Here is a 22753-nt window from a genome sequence, read left to right on the forward strand (position 1 = left end):
AATGGCGGACTTATTCGAGGCCCTTGTACTGTCCCAGTTTTAGGTTATAGTGAGCCTTGTGTACTAGGTCGAGTGAGTATTAGACCGGTTGGAATGGGCGTGGTGTGCAAGGTACTTGGGGAGGTAGCCTTGTCGGATGTCGCATCTCCGGATTGAGCCTCTTATTGGAGCCCGGTCCTCTGCAATATCTGTTCCTTAGAAGTGGGTGCTATGCTTGTTATTACTGTGCTAGGTTGGAGTATTGGTTCTTGGTCTGCTTATCCCATCCCTAGAGGCTAGTGGCTTTGGGTTTTGGCTAAAGGCAGGTTGTTTTTGGCGATCTTTGGGACTTTGGATGAGAGTGTATTAGTCTGGATGGAATGGGCGTGGTGTACAAGGTTGGGCCCTTTGTCAGATGCCGTCATCTCCGGATCAAGCCTCTTCTCGGTGCCTAGTTCCTTTATTGTTGTTGTTCCACCCCTCCCCTCGATGTTGAGATGCTTTGTAGCTGAAATTATTCAATGATGGTTATCATTTGGTCATTTCAGACCGTGACTACTGATTTATTTCCTAGCCTGGCGGGTTGTGCCAGGTAGTAGTTCGCTTTCATGTTATTACTGCTCGTATCGCTTCGTATCATACCCCGTTGTACTATCCTTCCACTTAGATGGATAGTGCAATGGGGGTATGATCTCAACACATATGGCAATTCTGTTATCTTATTTACTCTACCATATTCTCCATGCGGGTTGTGCATGGGTTATCGCACTTTTTTCAATCTTATTTATTTTTCATTTTCTTTTCCTCCTGGGGTATGCCCCTCATAGGCTGTACATTCGGTTAACCTATTTTAATTTCAAGCTAATTTACCCCCAAAAAAAAATCCCACACTAACTCCAGAGAAGAATATGCTACTTTTCCCTGTGCCAGGGGAGAGAGCCTCAAACTCAGCCAATGCTTCCTTGATGAGTTTGATCGAAGAAAGCTCTCCTTTGCAAAATATCATTAGATCGTCAGCAAAGCATAGATTTATTAGCTGATTAGCTTTACATCTCTAGTGAAAATGAAAGTCAGGGAGCTGAGATTTCTCCTTAAGTAAATTCGTAAAAACTTCCATCACAATAACAAAAAGATAAAAGGATCTCCCTGTCTCAGACCCTTCCTTCCTTTAATGTAACCTATCACTTCCCCATTGATAAATACGAGTAGTGAGTAATTTGCAATGGATACACATGCTTGAAGCGACTTGATCATTGTAGCATGGAAGTTCATTGCAGAAAGAACATCCCATAGAAATTCCCACCTAACATGATCATAAGCTTTCATTATGTCAACTTTCATGGCACACCTAGGAGTAGGTGAGGACTTGTGATAACCTCTCCTGAGTTCTTGGGTGAGGAATATGTTATCTGCAATTCTCCGTCCTTTCACATAGCCTGATTGGACAAGATCTATGAGCACAGAGAGAACTAATTGCAATCTCTTGGCTAAGATCCTAGAGATGCATTTGTAAATGGTATTGCAGCATGAAATGGGCCTAAAATCACCCACCCTAGAAGGGTTTGGAACCTTAGGAACAAGCGCTACAATTGTGGAGTTAGCTTTGGATAGCAACTGTCCAGACCTGAAGAAGTTCTAGACAGTAGAAGTGACCTCACTTCAAATGACAGACTAAGCTTTCCTAAAAAACCCTCCATTGTACCGATCAGGGCCAGGTGCCTAGGTGGGATTAAGGGACCAAATGGTCTCTTTGATCTCCAAGTCTGAGACAGGAGAGACCATATCAAGACTTTGCTCAGGATTGAGTTTATTCCTGATTAATTGTCCCACTCTAGTGGTCCCAGATGAGGTGTGGGATGGTTAGTGCCAAATAAAGTTGTGTAAAAGTTCACAAACTCTTCTTTGATAACCTTGAGATCATGAATGATAGAGCTGTCATTCAACACTAAATTTGTTATTTTGCTCTTATTCCTCCTGTTGCTCACAGCTTTAAAGAAATAGGAAGTGCACTGATCTCCAAGTTTCAGCCATTGTGTTCGAGACTTTTGTTTAGCTAAACTTTCCTCAGCCCTAAGCAGTGTGATGTATTGTTCTCCTTCTCGTGTTCTATGGCAGAACTATTATTGGGGTGAGAGCCTATAGTTGCTTGAATGTTATATAAGACTTGCTTAGTGGCACTCACCCTTTCAGAGATGCCACTAAACTCTGCCTTATTAAGATGCTTCAAATCATGTTGAAGGTGTTTAAGCTTTTCACACACACAGAACATGGGGTTACCAATTACAATTGTCCTCCAACTCCTCTAGACAACTGCAAGGAAATGAGGATGGTCTGCAAGGAAGTCAAAAAACCTGAAAGGCTTAATTGACTTCCTTAGATTGGGCTGAACATACACCACACCTGGAGAATGGTCTGAAATACCAGGAACCAAAAAATGAGCTGATGATTGAGAAAAAGTTTTTATCCAGGGCTCATTCACTAAAACTCTATCAATTTTGGAGGCCCATAATGAGGAGGGACCTGCTTATTGGACCAAGTAAATAAGCACCCAGAAAACCTAAGGTCATCAAGTTCAAAGGCAAACAAACAATGATTAATGTCATCCATGGATGGAGACCACTGTGCATTTCCTCCAACTTTCTCCATAGGATGCCTAATTGCATTAAGGTCACCAAGGACCACCCAAGGAGAAGAGGACCAAAACTGAGATAGACTAAGCCAAAGAGACCTACGGTCTGAATTAGAGTTCACCCCATAGACCATAGTGACCAAAAAGAGTGCACTCCCATCTTTGGGATGGACCTCACAGTGAATGAATTGATCAGACTGACATAACATTATAAAAGACATCACTCCAGGGTCCCAACCCATAAAAATCCTCCCTAGAGCTGCCTAGGAGTAATTATTCACAAAACTTCAGTCAGGACAAATGAATTGGGTGATTCTATCTGCCCAAACTGCCCTAATTTTATGTTCAAGAAAACCAACTAGACTAAGATTATTAGTGCTCACAAAAGATTTAGCTTCTTTCTACTTAATGGGGTCATTCAGATCACGGATGTTCCAAAAACCTAAATTGAAAGCTTGTAAAGACATAAGAAACAAAATCACAAAGTAACAACATGATACAGATATGAAGTAAAACTACATATACTCAAAAGGATATCAAAAAGGATATCATTTATTCCTTCTCTTGGAGATGTTACTCCATTTTTTGCTGTTGTTTTTCCCACTGCCCTTGTTATTGTGAGACTGAGGGCTTTGAAAGGCTGACTTTCCCTTAACTGCTTCAGCTTTATCATCCGGTGGAACTGGCTTCACTATAAGGACAGGATGTGGTGGTAATACCACTATAGCAGCAGGGTTTGGTTCATGTGGAGGGCTACCTAAATCAACCTCCACACTGCTCGAAAGAGCCCCTGCAGCCACCTTCACCTCAAGGGGAATATCAGCATTAACATTCAGCTCCTCCCCTACCGATTCACTTTCATTTATGACCCCCTCCGTGACCTTAGGTATGGAATTTTCCACCACAGCCACCACAGGAATTGTAACTGCATCCAAGGTTGTAAAACCCCCTATGTTCCTTACAGAGTTCCCTTGAATGACAGATTGTCATTCCCCCTTAGAAGGGCCTTGATCTAGAGTTTATTTTTGCGAGATGTTCCTTGGACACGTGAATGTAGCATGGAAAAAAACCTTACAACTTGTGCAGACTGGGGGCATCAATTGGTATTCCACTTACACTCTCCCCTTCCATTGTGACCTGTATGTCCTCTGGTAGTTCATCCGTTGCATCAATTTCCACACACACTCTAGCATATGCAAGCCTAGTCTTCTTCTCTGTGGCTCAGTCAACATGTTTGGGTTGACCGATTGCACTAGTCACTCTGCTTAATCCCTTTTCTGTCCAACACTCTGGGGGAAAATTATGAAGCTTAACCCAAGTCGGAATAAAAGATGGTGAGATCTTAGCTGGAGTCATCATTCTTTGCCATTTCTTTAAAACAAGGAATTTTTGTGAAAAGAACCATGGGCCCCCTTTTAGAATAGCAAGCTGACTAGCTTCATCTTTAAATTCAAAATATAAGAACCCTGCATTATCTGACTTAACTGACAACAGACCATATTTAGTCATCTTTCCCCAAAGCTTATGGGCAGTAGAATTAGCTAATCTATAGTCCATCCTTTCATCAAGGAAGTGGCCTACCAAGCAATGTGACCAACAATTCTCATCCAAATGAGCAACCTCCAGTTCAACAACATTCTTCCCTCTCTTTAATTCTGGATAAAAATATAACTTCATATTACTTGAGGGCCCTTAGGACCTAAATAGGGATGCCCAGTTTTTGGTAGGCTGAATCGGACGATTCCTGGCTTTAGGATGTGATGCCGGGTTGCTACTAGTGGAAGGTTGAGAAGCTGAGTTTGGTAATACACCTAACTTCGAGTCAAGTACTTGAGTTGAAGGAGCATATCGAGGCTTAGTGTCCTCAACACTATAACCTAGGTTAGGGTCTCCTTGTACATAGGGATTTCCCCGAGCGTTGAACAAGACCTTAGGGTTTCGGTTAAAGTTATGTACCTCTGAATCAAGTACCTAATGTTGTTGTAGAATGGCTCGTTCCTCTGCTTCCAAAATCAAGCGCTCCTCAAAAAGCGCTTGTTGAAGTTTCTGTGAGGGACTAGACTTCTTGTTAGGAATCAAACTATTAGCCCCAAACCCAGCTGACGAAGATGGATGGGTAGATGAAACAGGTGGGGTTGGAGCCCCAGGGCATAGATCAAAAGGTTTGAGGGTTTGAAACGCAACTAGTGATACTTGCTTGGATGCGTTTGGGCTGATTGGCCATTGATTTTCCTCTGCATGATTGACATGAAGACGAGCCCCTCGTTGCTCCTCTGCTTCCTTTTGTAGTGCTTCCTTGAAAACCTATTGAAGTTTCCGAGACGGACTCTAGTTCTTTACTGATTTAGGACTGAACGTCCCAAAATCAACTGCGGATGGTGTAGGAGCAGCACTTCTGAGGATGGGTCCGAGATTAGAATCATCGAATAGGTTCAATCTTATAGTTCCAAGCTCCGATTGAAACAGATAAGGCTGAGAGGCTTTAGCGAGATCAGGGATCTGCTGTTTCCTTCGTAGTTCATTGGAGTCTAAGGCTTTGCAGCCCAACCCATCGGCAAGAGATATTGTACCAACGGTCATCGTGGAACACAACTTTAACAATAGAGAGAGCAAAAATGACCTAGATCGCCCCTAGTCGCCGAAATCGCCATTCCTTGTCTTATCCTTAACGTATGGGTGTTTTGGAACAGTATTGTACCGTTATGGTACCGTATGGGTATTTTGGTACGGTGTTGTACCGTTTTGATGTGGTTTGGAACTGTATGGGTGTTTTTGAACATATTGTATCGTTATGGTGTGGTATGGTACCGTATAGATATTTTCGTACGGTATTGTACCATTTTTTAGTGGTATGGGTCTTTTGGAAAGGTATTGTACTATTTTGGTATGGCCTGGTACCGTATGGATGTCTTGGTATGGTATTCCACCCTTTCGGAGGGGAGAATGGTATCGTATGGGTTTATTGGAACGCTATTGTCCCATTTTTGTGTGGTATGGTACCGTAAGGATATTTTGGATCTGTATTGTACCGTTTTGTGTGTTTTGGTACCGTATGGATGTTGTCGTAGGGTATTGTACCGTTTTGTTGTGGTATTGTATAGTATGGACGTTGTGATACAGTATTGTACCGTTTTGGTGTGGTATGTTACCATATGGGTGTTTTGATATGGTGTTGAATCGATTAGGTGTGGTTTGGAACCGTATGGGTGTTTTGGAATGGTATTGTACCATTATGGTGTGGTATGGGACCGCAAGGATGTTGTCGTACGGTATTGTACCATTTTGATGTGGTATAATACTGTATGGATGTTGTAGTACGGTATTGTACTGTTATGGTGTTTTGGAACGGTATGGTACCATTTTATAGTGGTATGGTACCGTATTGATGTTTTGGTACGGTATAGTACCTTTTTGGTGTCGTATGGTACCATATGGGAGTTTTGGAATGGTATTGTACCATTCTAGTGTGTTTTGGTACCGTATAGATGTTTTGGTATGCAATTGTACCATTTTTGTGTTGTTTGTAACCATACGGGTGTTCTAGAATGGTATTGTACCGTGTGAATGATTTGGTATGGTATTGTACCATTTTGGTGTTGTATGGTACCGTATAGGGGATTTGGAACGGTTTTGTACCTTTTGGTGTGTTTTGGTACCGTATGAATGTTATGGCACGGTATTATACCGTTCTAGTGTGGTTTGGAACTGTATGGGTGTTTGGGATCGGTATTGCACCGTTATGGTGTGGTATGGTACAGTATGCATGTTTTGGTATAGTATTGTACCATTTTGGTGATGTATGGGACCGTATAGGTGGTTTGGAACGGTATTGTACCATTTTTGGTGTGGTATGGTACCGTATGGATATTTTGGAATGGTATTGTACCGTTTTTAAGTGGTATGATTCCATGTGGGTGTTTTGAAAAGGTATTGTATCATTTTTCTATGGTATGGCACCGTATGGACATTGTGGTACGATATTGTACCATTTTTGTGTGATATGGTACTGTATGGGTGTTTTGGTACAGTGTTGTACTAGTTTGGTGTTGTTTGGAAACGTATGGGTGTTTTGGAATTTTATTGTGCCAATATGGTGTGGTATGGTTTCGTATAGATATTTTGGTGTTGTATTGTACAGTTTTCGAGTGGTATGGTATGAGATGGCTGTTTTGGAAACGTATTGTACCATTTTTGTGTGGTATGATACCATATGGAAGTTTTGGTACGGTATAGGTGTTTTGGAATAGTATTGTACCGTTATGAAGTGGTGTGGTACCGTATGGGTGTTTTGGAAGGGTATTATAAAGTTTTGGTGTGGTATTTTATAGTTTTGGAAAGGTATTGTACCATTTTTTAGTGGTATGGTACCATATGGATGTTTTTGTAAGGTCTTGTACCATTTTCTTGTGGTTGGTACCGTATGGATGTTTTTGGTGCGGTATTGTACCATTTTCGTATGGTATGGTATCGTATGGATGTTTTGTAACGATATTGTACCATTTTGGTGTGTTTTTGTACCTTATAGATGTTTTGGTATGGTATTATAACGTTTTAGGGTCGTAGTGTACTGTATGCATTTTTTTGTATGGTATTGTACCGTTTTGGTGTGATATGGTACCGTATGGATTATGTGGTACGGTATTGTACTGTTTTGGTGTGGTATGATACCGTATCGATATCTTTGTACAATATTGTACCGTTTCAGGCTGGTACGGTACCATATGGGTGTTTTGAAAAGGTATTGTACCATTTTTGTATGGTATCGTACCATATGGATGTTTTGATACGGTATTATACCGTTTTTTTGTGGTATGGCACCATATGGATGTTGTGGTACGATATTGTACTGTTACTATGTGTTATGGTACCTTATGGGCGTTTTGGAAATGTATTGTACCATTTTGGTGTGGTATGGTACCGTGTGGGTGTTTTAGAATGGTATTGTACTGTTTTGGTGTATTTTTGTACCGTTTTAATGTTTATGAATTGTATCGTTTCGTTACGGTGTGGTTTGGAACTGTATGGGTGGTTTGGAACAGTATTGTACCGTTTTGGTTTAGTATGGGTCCGTATGGGTGTTTTTGAAAGGTATTGTACCATTTTTGTGTCGTACAGTACCGTAAGGGTCTTTTAGAACAGTATTGTACCATTTTGGTGTGTTATGGTACCGTATGGATTTTTTGGTACGGTATTTACCATTTTGGTGAGGTATGGTACCGTATGGGTTTATTGGAACAGTGATGTACCGTTTTGGTGTGTCTTCGTTTCGTATGGATGTTGTGGTACGATATTGTACTATTATGGTGTGTTATGGTAGAGTATTGGTGTTTTTGAAAGGTATTGTATCGTTTTGGTGTGGTATGGTTCCGTATGGGTGTTTTTGAACGGTATTGTATAATAATGGTGTGGTTTGGAACCGTGTGGGTGTTTTGGAAAGATATTGTAACGTTTTGGTTTGGTATGGTACCGTACGGGTGTTTTTGGTACGTACGGTATTGTACCGTTTTGGTGTGGTATGGTACCGTACGTGTGTTTTAGAACAGTATTGTACCATTTTGGTTTGTTTTTTTATCGTATCGATGGTTTTGTATGGTATTGTACCGTTTTAGGGTATAGTGTACTGTATGCATTTTTTGGTACGGTATTGTACCGTTTTGGTGTGGTATGGTACCGTATGGATTATGTGGTACGATATTGTACTGGTTTGGTGTGGTATGGTACCGTATGGATAACTTTGTACGGTATTGTACCGTTTTGGAGTGGTACGGTACCGTATGGGTGTTTTGAAAATATATTATACCGTTTTTGTGTGGTATTGTACCGTATAGATATTTTGATACAGTATTATATCATTTTGATGTAGTATGGTACAGTATAGACGTTGTGGTACGATATTGTACTGTTATTGTGTTTTATGGTTCCTTATGGGCGTTTTGGAAATGTATTATTTCATTTTGGTGTGGTATGGTACCGTGTGGGTGTTTTCGGATGGTATTGTACTGTTTTGGTGTCTTTTGGTAGCGTATAAATGTTTTGGGATGGTATTGTATTGTTATGGTGTGTTTGAACCTATATGGGTGGTTTGGAACGGTATTGTATCGTTTTGGTTTGGTATGGGTCCGTATGGGTGTTTTTGAAAGGTATTGTACTGTTTTTGTGTCGTATGGTACCGTTAGGGTGTTTTGGAACAGTATTGTACCGTTTTGGTGTGTTTTGGTACCGTATAGATTTTTTGGTACGTTGTTGTACTGTTTGGGTGATATATGGTACCGTATGGGTGTTTTGGAATGGTGATGTACCGTTTTGGTGTGTTTTCCTACTGTATGGATGTTTGGTACGGTATTATACCATTTTAGTGTGGTATGGTACCGTATGGATGTTGTGGTACGATATTGTACTATTATGGTGTGTTATGGTAGAGTATAGGTGTTTTGGAAAGGTATTGTACCATTTTAGTGTGGTATGGTATTGTATGGGTGTTTTTTAATAGTATTGTATAGTAATGGTGTGGTTTGGAACCCTATGTGTGTTTTGGAAAGATATTGTAACGTTTTGGTTTCGTATGGTACCGTATGGGTGTTTTTGATACGGTATTGTGCCGTTTTGGTGTGGTATGATACCGTAGGAATGTTGTAGTACGGTATTGTTTCGTTTTAGTGTGTTATGATACCGTATGAATTTTTTTGGACGGTGTTGTACCGTTTTGTTGTCGTATGGTGCCGTATGGGTGTTTTGGACCGGTATTGTACCATTTTGGTGTGGTTTGGTACCGTATGGATGTTTTGAAAATGTATTGTACCATTTTTTGTTGTATGGTACCGTATGGATGTTTTGAAAAGGTATTGTACTATTATTGTGTGTTATGGTACCTTATGGGTGTTTTGGAAAGGTATTGTACCATTTTGGTGTCGTATGGTACCGTATGGATGTTTTCGACTGTTTCTGTATAGTTTTGGTATGTTTTGGTACCGTATAGATGTTTTGGTACTGTATTGTACCGTTTATTTTTGGGTATATTAGTTTGAAATTAAAAAAGGTTAACCGAATGTACAGCTTACAAGGGACATACCCCAGGAGGAAAAGAAAATGAAAAAAAAATAGATTGAAAGAAGTTCGATAACTCATGCACAACTTGCATGGTGAGTAAAGTAAATTAGGTAAGATAACAAAAGTACTTTGTGTGTGGAGATCATACCCCTGTTGCACTCTCCATCTAAGCGGAAGGATAGTACAACGAGGTATGATATGCAGTGATACGAGTTGAATCTCATGAAAGCTAACTACTACCTGGCACATCCCGCCAGGCTAGAAAATAAAATAAATAGTCACAGTCAGAAGTGACCAAATGATAACCATCAATGGGGACAAGCAGCTGCATAGCAAATCGGCCCCAAGGGAATGCTGAACAGCTACTACAGAGGAACAAGGCACCAAGAAGAGATTCGAACCAAAGATGACGACATTCGACAGGGGGCGCCACCCTGCACACCATGCTAATTCCATCCGGCCTAATACTCCATCATCTAAGCCCAAAGGCTCACCAAAAAACATCCTGCCCTCAGCCAACTACCAAACACCACAACCTCCAGAGATGGGATAAGCAAACCACGATACTAAAACTCCAACCAAACCCAGAGCGATAAGCATAATACCCACTTCTAAAAGAACAGCTACTATAGAAGAACTAGGCACAAAGGAGAGGCTTGAACTAGAGATGACGGCATCTAGCAAGGCTACTGCCTAAGTACCCAGCACACCACACCCATTCCATCCAAACTACTACACCCTCGACCTAATCCCCTAGGCTCGCCATAAACTAAAAGAGGGACAGAAAGAGGATCCACAAAAGTGGCCACTCGAACTGCAGATGAAACCAGGCTACCCCTTTCAATCAACAGAGCACACCAATCTAATCAATGATAGCCCGCAATGCTACCCTTTTCAATCAAAGCACGACCACCAACCTAGTCGAAGATAGCCCAAACACACCACACTACGCTAAAGCACCAGGTTACCAGAATCTTATAATCATAGAATTTAAAGGAGCTCCACAACAAGTTGCATAGCATTTGAGCCCTGAATTGGGCAATGAGCCTAGTAACTAAACCTGGCAGTTAAGTGACTGCCCAGAAATAAACTAAGCCAATATTGCGCGTGAGCCCATTGAAGAACCTGCTTGAACAATGGTCCATGGCCTACCGCAGCCATGTCTATACGAATCACAAAAACTTCGATGGAATCAAAACCACTCATCGACTAAATGGAATGCAGACCATCGGCATCCAACCCGTAGGCAGTTTTTGAGCTCAAAAGCTTGATTTAAACAATACTCCATCATACCATCAAAACGGCTATGGCAGATTATGGGTAAAGCACTCAAAACCCAAATTTTGGGTTTCAGGTTCTGATATTGGAACATGTTCCACTAGCGCTACGTCAAGGACAGACCAAATTTGAAAATATAAACCACTCGTGAGCAATCAAAGCAGAGATTACCTCAGATTACCCAAAGCGGTATCAGATGAAGCTCCAAACGCCATACTTGTACACAGCACATCGGATCGATGTGGCGGTGTGAGCAGATCGGAGTGTGAAGGACAAATCGAAGTGCCGAGCTTAAAAACCCATGGTTGTTTGGGCTTTGAACTCCGATGGTGGTTAAGGAGTAAATCGACCGTCGACCACCTCTTAATTGACAACCCAGAATCGGTATTTTGTTTATGGGTACCGAAACCCAGTTGTTGGAAAATGCAGGAGCTGGAAGACAGCTTAGATCTTCTGTGCTGATTTTTGGAATAACCTCGGAGTCAAAACCAAGGTTGAACAATTAGAAGCAAAATTCCGATTAGAGCTTGAGATTACCTATATATCAGATATTATGGATGATTTTGCAAGAATCAAAAGAGATGAAACTAGGGGAGTGCATTCTCTCTCTATTTCTAGAGAGACAAGCTCTCAACCCTCGACCTTGCCTACCACGATTTCAAGTTGATTTCGGTATTGTACCGTTATGATGTGGTTTGGAACCGTATGGATGTTTTAGAACGGTATTATACCGTTTTGGTTTGATATGGCACTGTATGGGTGTTTTGGAAAGGCATTGTACCATTTTTGTGGGGTATGGTACCGTAAGGGTGTTTTGGAACGGTATTGCTCCGTTTTGGTGTGGTTTGGTACCGTATGAATTTTTTGGTATGATATTGTATCGTTTTGGTGAGGTATGATTCCGTATGGGTGTTTGGAACGGTAATGTACCATTTTGGTGTGTTTTCGTACCGTATGGATGTTTTGGGACGATATTGTACCATTTTTGTGCGGTATGGTACCGTATGACTGTTGTGGTACAATATTGTACTGATATGGTATGTTATGGTACCGTATAGGTGTTTTGGAAAGGTATTGTACTGTTTTGGTGTGGTATGGTACCGTATGGGTGTTTTCGAACGGTATTGTACTATTATGGTGTGGTTTGGACCCGTATGGGTGTTTTGGAAAGATATTGTACTGTTATGGTTTGGTATGGTACCGTATGGGTGTTTTGGTATGGTATTGTACCTTTTTGGTGTGGTATGGTACCGTATAGATGTTGTGGTATCTTATTGTTTCGTTTTGGTGTGGTATGGTACCGTATGAATTTTTTTGGACGGTATTATACCGTTTTGGTGTCGTATGGTACCATATAGGTGTTTTGGAACAGTATTGTACCGTTTGGAACCGTAAGGATATTTTGATACAATATTGTAAAGTTTTTGTGTGTTATAGTACCGTACAGATGTTTTGGAACAGTATTGTACCATTTTTGTGTGGTTTGTTACCGTATGAAAATTAGGTATTGTATTGTACCGGTATGGTGTGGTTTTGAACCGTATGGGTGTTTTGGAACCGTATGGATATTTTGATACAGTATTGTACCGTATGGGTGTTATGGTACGGTATTGTACCATTTTTGTGCGGTATGATACTGTATGGATGTTGTGGTACGGTATTGTACCGTTATGGTACCGTATTGATATTTTGGTACGGCGTTGTACCGTTTTGATGTGGTTTGGAACCGTATGGGTGTTTTTGAACGGTATTGTACCGTTATGGTATAGTATGGTACCGTATGGATATTTTCATACGGTATTGTACCAGTTTTTAGTGGTATGGATCATTGGGAAATGTATTATACCATTTTGGTGTGGTACGGTACGTATGGATGTTTTGGTATGGTATTCTACTGTGTTGGAGGGGGGAATGGTATCGAATGGGTTTTTCAAAACGGTATTGTCCCATTTTTGTGTGGTATGGTACCGTAGGGATATTTTGGATCAATACTGTATGGATGTTTTGGAAGGGTATTGTACCGTTTTAGTGTGGTATTGTATAATATGGATGTTGTGTTACGGTATTGAACAGTTTTGGTGAGGTATGGTACCATATGGGTGTTTTAATATGGTGTTGTACCATTTTGGTGTGCTTTGGAACTCTATGGGTGTTTTGGAAAGGTATTGTACCGTTATGGTGTGGTATGGTACCATATAGAAGTTGTGGTACGGTATGATTTCGTTTTTGTTTGGTATGGTGCCGTATGGATGTTGTCGTATAGTGTTGTACCATTTTGGTGTGGTATGGTACCGTATGAATGTTGTGGTACGGTATTGTACTATTATGGTGTGTTATGGTGACGTATAGGTGTTTTTGGAACGGTATTGTACCGTTTTGATGTGGTATGGTACCGTATTGATGTTTTGGTGCGGTATTGTTCCTTTTTGGGGTAGTACGGTACCGTATGAGTGTTTTGGAATGGTATTGAACCTTTCTGGTGCGTTATGGTACCATATGGATGTTTTGGTATGCTATTGTACCATTTTGGTGTGGTTTGAAACTGTATGGGTGTTTTGAAACGGTATTGTACCATTTTGATGTGGTGAAGTACCGTATGAATGATTTGGACAAGTATTGTACAATTTTGGTGTTGTATGGTACCATTTTTGGTGTGGTATGGTAGCGTATGGATGTGTTAGAATGGTATCGTACCGTTTTTGAGTGGTATGGTTCCGTATGAGGGTTTTGGAAAGGTATGGTATGATTTTTTTGTGCTATGGCACCTTATGGACGTTGTGGTACGGTATTGTATCATTTTGGTATGATATGGTACCGTACGGATGTTTTGGTACAATTTCTTACTATTTTGGTGTGGTTTGGAACCGTATGGGTGTTTTAGAATGTTAGTGTACTGTTTTGATGTGGTATGGTTTCGTATGGACATTTTGGTACGACTTTGTTCTGTTTTCGAGAGGTATTGTACGATATGGGTGTTTTTCAAAGGTATTGTATATTTTTGTATGGTATGATATCGTATGGATGTTTTGGTACAGTATTATACCGTTTTGGCGTGGTATGGTACAATATGGGTGTTTTCGAACGGTATTGTATCGATATGGTGTGGTATGGTACCGTAAGAGTGTTTTGGAACGGTATTGTACTGTTTTGGTGTGGTATTGTACCGTATGGTTGTTTTGGAAAGGTATTGTACCGTTTTTGTGTGGAATGGTACCATATGGATATTTTAGTACGGTATTGTACCGTTTTCATGTGGTTGATACCGTATGGGTGTTTTGGTGCGGTATTGTACCGTTTTAGTGTAGTATGGTACCATATGGGTGTTTTAGAACAGTTTTGTACCGTATGGGTGTTGTCAAAAGGTATTGTACCGTTATTCTCTGGTATGGTACCGTATGGATATTTTGAAACGGTGTTAAACCGTTTTGGTGTGATATCGTACCGTACGGATGTTGTAGTACGGTATTGTACTGTTTTAATGCGGTATGATACCATATGGATATTTTTGTATGATATTTTACCGTTTTGGAGTGGTATGGTACCGTATGGGTGTTTTGAAAAAGTATTGTACCAGTTTTCTTTGGTATGATACCGTATGGATGTTTTGGTACGGTATTATACCGTTTTGGTGGGGTATTGCACCATATGGATGTTGTGGTACGATATTGTACTAGTCTTGTGTGTTATGGTACCTTATGGGTGTTTTGGAAAGATATTGTACTATTTTGGTGTCATATGGTACCTTATAGGTGATTTCGAATTTGTGTGTTTTGGTACCGTATAGATGTTTTTGTACGGTATTGTACCATTATGGTATGGTTTGGAACCGTATGGGTGTTTTGAAAAGGTATTGTACCGTTGGTGTGGTATGGTACTTTATTGGTGTTCTCGAACGGTATTGTACTGTTATGATTTGGTATGGTACCGTATGGGTGTTTTGGTACAGTATTGTACTATTTTGGTATGGTATGGTACCGTAAGGATGTTGTGGTACGGTATTGTTTCGTTTTGGTGTTATATGGTACCATATTAATTTTTTTAGACGGTATTATAACATTTTGGTATTGTATGGTACCATGTGGGTGTTTTGGACCAGTATTATACCGTTTTGGTGTGGTTTGGAACAATTTCGATATTTTGATACAAATTGTATTGTTTTTATGTGTTATGGTACCGTATGGATGTTTTAAAATGGTATCGTATCGTTTTTGTGTGGTATGGTACCGTATGAATATTTTGTTATGGTATTGTACAGTTGTGGTGTGGTTTTGAACAATATGGGTGTTTTGGAACCGTATGGATATTTTGATATAGTATTGTACCGTGTGGGTGTTATCGTACCGTATTGTACTAGTTTTTTTTGGTATTGTGCCGTATGGATGTTGTGGTGCAGTATTGTACCGTTTTAGTGTGGTATGGTACCGTATGGATGTTGTGGTACGGTATTTTACCATTTTGGCGTGGTATGGTACTATATGGTTGTTTTGGAACGGTATTGTACCGTTTTAATATGGTATGGTACTGTATCGATGTTTTGGTACGGTATTGTACCGTTTTGGTGTGATATGGTACTGTATGGTTGTTTTGGTACAGTATTGTACTGTTACGGTGTGGTATGTTACCGTATGGGTGTTTTTTTTGTGGGTAAATCAACGTGAAATTGAAAAAGAGGCTAACCGAGTATATAGCCTACAAGGTGCATGTCCCAGGCGAAAAGAGAAGAAAAACAGAAAATAAGAGTAAATAAAATTGCATACGCCAAATGGCTACATGAACTAAATGACTTGCGCTGTTTCTAGTCCATATAGCAAGTGGGAAGGAAAACAAACGATATGAAAGGCATGGAAGGCATGTGAGTTAAGTATTAATCATTCACACGAGCTTTGGCTTATGGATTTTCTTTTCCACCTTTAAGGAAGCGACGCGTAGGGTGGCGTGGTGTTTACTTTTGGGATGTGTTGTATTTTTTTTGGAAACTTGTAGAAAGGAAGTTATGCTTGTAGACACTTAGCTTTCTACATGGTTTGTTAGCTTTTGAGTTTGTAAGTAAGCACAACTCTGAGAGGTTTATCTTTTGGTTTGTAAAACCTATGTAAGACTTTGGTTCATTATCAATAAAAGTCGTCTTTTGCTTCCGCTATTATGTTTAGTCCCTTTTGATTATCGCTTTCGTAGATAATATTTGATCTGTGATTTGGTTTTAGTGAGAAATCATTGGCATTTGTCTTGATTAAGACCTCAAGGGGCGGGTCAGGGTCGTGACAGGTGAAGTAGTGATCTCCACCACGTCGACGTCCTCCGCGGCAATTCTTTCCGCAGACATGAAGGTTTGGGTTCCCGGGGCTTGCAAGCGGCGGCTTAGTGGAACGTGATCAAGATCATCGTCATCATCATCTTTATTATCATCACTGCCACCGCCTACGCCCATGTCCTCGTCCTCCTCCTCAAAGTCCTCAGCGACTGTTTAATAAAATAAAAAAAAATTTAAGACTAATACGAAACTGATTTGACCAAGGGTGGACAGAAGAAGAAAAGAAAGGAAGCAACAGCCGAAACATCTGCTGAAACAATTAAAACCTACCTGTGAAACGTCACCACTTGACAGGAGAGCCCGGTTCGTCTTCCTCAACTTCCTCCAATACAGCTTGTTCCGCCGCCACAGCCGCGGCAGCTGCCTCTGGCTCAAACGCGACAAAACTGCTTGGGTCCAAGTATTGCTGCTGAAAAGAGGACAAGGGTAAGCTTAAAAAAAAAATCGCAATAGTAAAGGAGATCAAAATGATAACCAAAAGGAGGCGTACTGTGCGAAGCCGCTTGCGACCATGACCATCTCCTGTCGCGGGTGCTCTTGAAGACGATGGACGTGACGACTCCGCTGGAGCTGGGTGGAGCGCCCTTCCTCGAACACCCCACGTACAGACACGCCCTGCGACCGCTGGAGCAGGAGGAGGAAGGCCCAGTGGAAAGGTCACATTCAAAGGGGCGACGTCCGTTACCACCCACATGCTATGGGGCCCGCGCCAGTCGGCCCCCTGGACTTCAACAATGGCCCGAAGTGAGGTGTCCCATGTACGAATCTCAGACACCTCTGGGACCTCCGCCTCCCCGCGGACGAAAAGAAGAAAAGAATCCAAGTTCATCCTCCAAAACTGACGAAACTCTGGCGTGTAGCGTCCGATGTCGTCCCGACTGGAAATTGGTAGATCTTTGAGCCGCGCCAAGACATTGGAAGTGTGCGCCCGCGTAAACTGAAGCTGGGAGTCGGCAAAGTTGCATACCTGCGGGGCAGACCCAGGGACCCCTTGGTCAAAACTCAACTGCCTCAAAAACCGGTCCAGGCGGTAGACCGACACCTCATGGGCCTCATTGTTAAGAAAAGGGAGCCATCCTGGGAGGGCGATGAGAGCGGAGTTAATGACCCCCCGAGCCATCGAATTGTTGCCGCTTACAGCAAAGAGAGAAGAACGGATAGGCAGAAGGCATTGGCCAAGGCCAACGACCCCCGGGGAGGTGGTTCCGTATGGGCGTGGAACAAAATTTTCCTCGATATCACACGCCTCATACCAAAGGGCATCACTACTAGTACCAAACCATCGCTCTAACCACGATCGGCTGGCAGACGCCAAAAACTCATACGGAGCTAGAGCAATGATGGGAAAATGCTTGAAGAAGTAGGTAAGAAGGAAGCTGGTGTGTACCATGGAAAGATGGTCACACCTGCCAAAGGACCTCACGAGGTCAACATGAACTAGATCCAACTGGCAATGAAGTGACCCCAGGAATAGGGGGCCAGTGTGACGCACTCACCGCGGGCCAGGAGAACAGCAAGTGGAAAAACCACGGGAGAAGGGTTATCCGTAGGGTAGTCCGGAAAGACAAAATAAGAAAGGAAGAAAGCAAAGAAACCAGCCATGTGGAGCCTCCCCTCGTGATGCGGACTGGCAACAAAGTCCCGCGGGACGCCCGAAACCACCATTCTCACAGGCTGGAGATCCTTGAAGAAGAACCAAATCTAGCTCGCGAAAGAAGTTTTCTTCACGTTCGCCGCACTGGTTTTGCGAACACCCTGAGCAGTGAATATTGGGCTGTACTGAGCTTGCTTACCCAGCCTCCGTAGTTCCAAGACGTCTTGTTGGTCCGCAGTGGAAAGATTGTTGGGATCAAGGAGCGTGGTCCCACAGGAGAGGAAGACAGGTGAGAATTACCACGTCCTCTAGTGAGAAACCGCTTTCACCCTTTGCCCATGCAAAAGAGTGCGTATCAATACTCCAGCGCGAGCACACATGATTCAGGTTTCTGATGGCCGCTCCCTGCCGCAGAATGTTCAGGCTCCGTGACAGCATCACGGCATCATAAGTACCGTTTGTCATAAGGATCTGCTTGAAGGGAGCATTGCTGACGATCTCATCGACCCATTCAGCCCAGTCGGAGGGTGTCGAAGCCTAGGCTCCAAAGCGGCAGTCTGAATAGGGGAAGTCCCCGAGCTCTAAACATAGACGCAAAATAGAATACGAATTGATCAACTCCGCGTCCTCTAGGTCAGCAGGAGTCATGAAAGAAATGGGATTGGAAGTGGAGGGCCCCTCGGCGGTGTAGGCTCCCGTTAGGGTCCAGAAGGGGTCCCTCATGGATTGAAGATACAGAGCCCTTCTCCACTGGTCCACGGTGGGGACGGGTTCCTCAATGATTACGCCCCGTGCAGCCATCCAAAGTCCTTGATGTGAAAAAGAGAGGGAAATTTTGAAAAGTAGAAAGGAAACCAGAAAGGAAAGAGATTGCTTGCCAAATGGGATAAAAAGAAAATGACAGAGCTTTGACTAGGGCTTGAATGGTAGGTGAAAAGGAAATGATGAATGGAGGGCTTATATAGTAAGTCGGTTAATGAAGCAATTATGGCAGCCGTACACCAACGGTCACGCCAGTATGCAAAGGGTCACGACGGATCGTGAAGAGACGCTAAGGTAACCGTCACTCCACGAGACCACTCGACGACGATCACGAAAACTTACAGCAAGAGAAAAGTGTGCACGCAGATGACACGCACCCGCCGTCCGTGCGCGGGGGGCATATGTATGTACAGTCAAAAAATCGTCAAACTCATTATCAAGGAAGACTATTTGACCTTCCAATTGCTTGTAGACACGTGGTGGCGGGACCCGCGGAGAAAAGTAGCCTCGGTCAAATCTTTACCCAACGAAGGATAATTGACAACCCAATGAGAAGAAGGCACGTGAACACGCGACTGGGATATTAGTCCCCGCGGAAGTCGTCCGCAGGAAGCTACCGCGGAGCCCCGATGTTACTGCAGAATTATGAGATGCATCCTGAAGTAATCCTATCAGAGGGGGACCGTGTGACTACAAAAGATGATATTAAAGAGTTCTCGGAGTCCCGTCCTAGCCCAGAGGCAGGGTCCGGGAGGGACTCTGCAGAGGATGTACAATCGTCGTGGGTCGCGACCTCGCTTCAGCGGGAATAAGGGAATTTCTTGTGGCTTGGTGGCTTGGGATTGAGGTATCGCCACGGGGTTACGAGCCGCCCCGCGGACAAGTGTCCGCGAAAAGGGCAAGTTTCCCCAAGGCCAAAAGGTACAGAGGGGACACGTGTCAGGATTTAATAGGAGCGCCGTCCTGGGCCTGACCTAGGCCCAAGTGCCCTATAAATACCCCCTAACATTCCCAATGAAGAGAGAGGATCTTTTTTTGGGAAAGAGTGCGTGAGCACTGAATTTGAAGAAGGAGAACATTCTTCCTCAGAGAAAATGAGTGACCTCACTTGCTCAACCCCAGAAAAGGCCAAATACTCCGCGGAAAACAAGAGAGACACGCTGCCTCTGTTCCGTCTGTACCTTTCGCTCTTTCCCTCATCCCACAAGATTGCTCACGAACATTCACACATAAGCGATTCTCGTGGAACCCACATCCTACACCCACATTGACCCCAAATCAAATAATTCAAAAAATCCCTCATTTATTCCATATTCTAACATTATAAAACCTTTAAACGAATTCCAAAAATACGTGTCTCCACATATGGTACGGTATTGTACCACTTTGGTGATGTTTTGGTACGGTATTGTACCATTTTGATGATGTTTTGGTATGATATTGTACAGTTATGGTGTGGTGTGGTTTGGAACCGTATGGGTGTTTTGGAACGGTATTGTAACGTTATGGTGTGGTATGGTACCATATGGGTGTTTTGTTACGGTATTGTACTATTTTGGTGTGGTATGGTATCGTACGGATGTTGTGGTACAGTATCGTACCGTTTTGGTATGGCATTGTGCCGTATGGATTTATTGGTACGGTATTCTGCCGTTTTGGTGTGGTTTGAAACCTTATGGATATTTTAATACTGTATTATACCGTTTTGGTGTGGTTTGGAACCGTTTGGATATTTTTGCTCGGTATTGTATCATTTTAGTGTGTTTTTGTACCGTAAGGATGTTTTGGTACGGTATTATACCATTTTGATTTGGTTTGGTATGGTATTGTATGGATATTTTTATACGGTATTCTACTGTTTTAGTGTGGTATGGTACCGTATGGATGTTATGGTACAGTGTTGTACCGTTTTTGTATGGTATGGTACCGTATGGGTATTTTTGTATGGTGTTGTATGGTTTTGATGTGGTTTTGAATCGTATGGGTGTTTTTGAACGATATTGTACCGTTATGGTGTGGCATGGTACCGTATAGATATTTTGGTACGGTATTGTATCATTTTTGAGTGGTATGGGTCTTTTGGTATGGTATTGTATCATTTTTGGTCCGGTACCATTTTGGTATGGTATGTTACCGTATGGTTGTTTTGGTACGGTATTCTACCATTTTGGTGGGGGGAATGGTATCGTATGGGTGTTTTGGAACGGTATTGTCCCTTTTTTTTTGGTATGGTACCGTATGGATATTTTCAAATGGTATTTTACTGTTTGGTGTCTTTTGGTACCGTATTAATGTTTTGGTATGGTATTGTACCGTTTTGGTGTGGTATTGTACAGTATAGATGTTGTGATACGATCTTGTACTGTTTTTGTGTGGTATGGTACCGTATGGGTGTTTTGATACTGTGTTGTACCGTTTTGGTGTGGTTTGGACCCGTATGGGTGTTTTGGAATGGTATTGTACCGTTATGGTGTGGTGTGGTATGATACCGTATGAATGTTGTGGTACAGTATTGTATTGTATCGTTTTTGTGTGGTATGATACTGTATAGATGTTGTGGTACGGTATTGTACCATTTTGGTGTGGTATGGTATCGTATGAGTGTTTTGATACGGTATTGTACCATTTTGGTGTGGTTTGGAACCGCATGGGTGTTTTGGAATGGTATTGTACCATTATGGTGTGGTATGGTAACGTATGGATGTTGTGGTACGATATTGGACCGTTTTTATATGGTTTGGTACCGTATGGATGTTGTGGTACGGTATTGTACCCTTTTTGTATGATATGGTACCGTATGGATGTTGTAGTACAGTATTGTACCGTTTTTGGTGTGGTGTGGTATCATATGGGTGTTTTGGAACGGTATTGTACCGTTTTGATGTGGTATAGTACCGTTTTGATGTTTTGGTACGGTATTGTACCGTTTTGGTGTGGTATGGGTGTTTTTGAACGGTATTGTACCGTTCTGGTGTGTGTTGGTACTGTATGGATTTTTTTTTTTTTTGGGGTATAGTAGCTTGAAATGAAAAGAGGCTAAGCAAATGTACAGCCTACAAGGGGCATACGCCAGGAGGAAAGAAAAGAAAAACAACTAAAGATGAGAAAATTTATCTAAGCCAAGTTGTTACATTGTTCTACGTCTAAGGTTACAATGAAAAGGTTTCGATTGGGCTATAGTAGCAAACACCAATGTGACCAACTTAACACAAACTCATCTAGTTGTGAGGGGTTAAACAAATGCAAAATCCATATTTTTCAAATCCATCTAATAGATGAGAGAGAAACACATGTCAAAAGATTGTATATCCAAAAGATGAATTTGAGCTCAGGTAGGTATGATCAACAGGAGTTTGGTAGCACTAGAAGCACTGAGCTGAATCAAGCAAACAATAACAATTGCTGTAGCAACCTTTGTCGATTAGCAGCAGCATCATGGGATTAACTCCACATCCACACACTGGTGGACAACAGTGGTTTCAAGCAGTAGTAGTTATCAAACCTTTCAGTATAGCAGCAAGAAATTTAATAGCAGCAGAACAGCAACACAAAAGCAGCATATAGATCACCATACAGCAGTAGTCATAGGAATAATGCAGCAGCAACATCAGCTAAACAACTAGGTTGTTGAACACTTAACTAGCCAACACAATTAGGCTGTTCAACAGCTGTAGCAGTAGCAGACAACCACAGCTGTGGGAAGCAGCATTCCTAACAGGCAGCTTCATAAAGGATCAGTAGCTGAAGGGATGCGATAGGTAGCTAGGGACATGCACCTTAGAAAAGCATAAACACTCCAAGGGACATCCCCCCAAGGATAGGCCAAATTGAGATAGAAATCTGGAAATCACAAAAAAAGAACTATAGTAAATGACAGCAAAGCAAGGCCATATTGGACACTCATCACAGACAGGCCAATACATAAATTAATTTGTCCAAAAGAGGATAAAATCAAAATGGTCCATGAATATGGACAAGCTAACCATAGCTAAGAGACTACCTATACATCACATGTGCATTATCCAAAAGCATACAGATGCCACCAGATTCGGCAATGTCACAAGCATGTTTACTAATATCCTGAACAAAGACACCTCAGATATGATTAAATGTAATGAGGTTAGTTATGATTCAGCACCCTTGGCATCAGATG

This window comes from Rhododendron vialii, chromosome 4a (assembly GCF_030253575.1).
Source record: "Rhododendron vialii isolate Sample 1 chromosome 4a, ASM3025357v1".
Classification (NCBI taxonomy): Eukaryota; Viridiplantae; Streptophyta; class Magnoliopsida; order Ericales; family Ericaceae; genus Rhododendron; species Rhododendron vialii.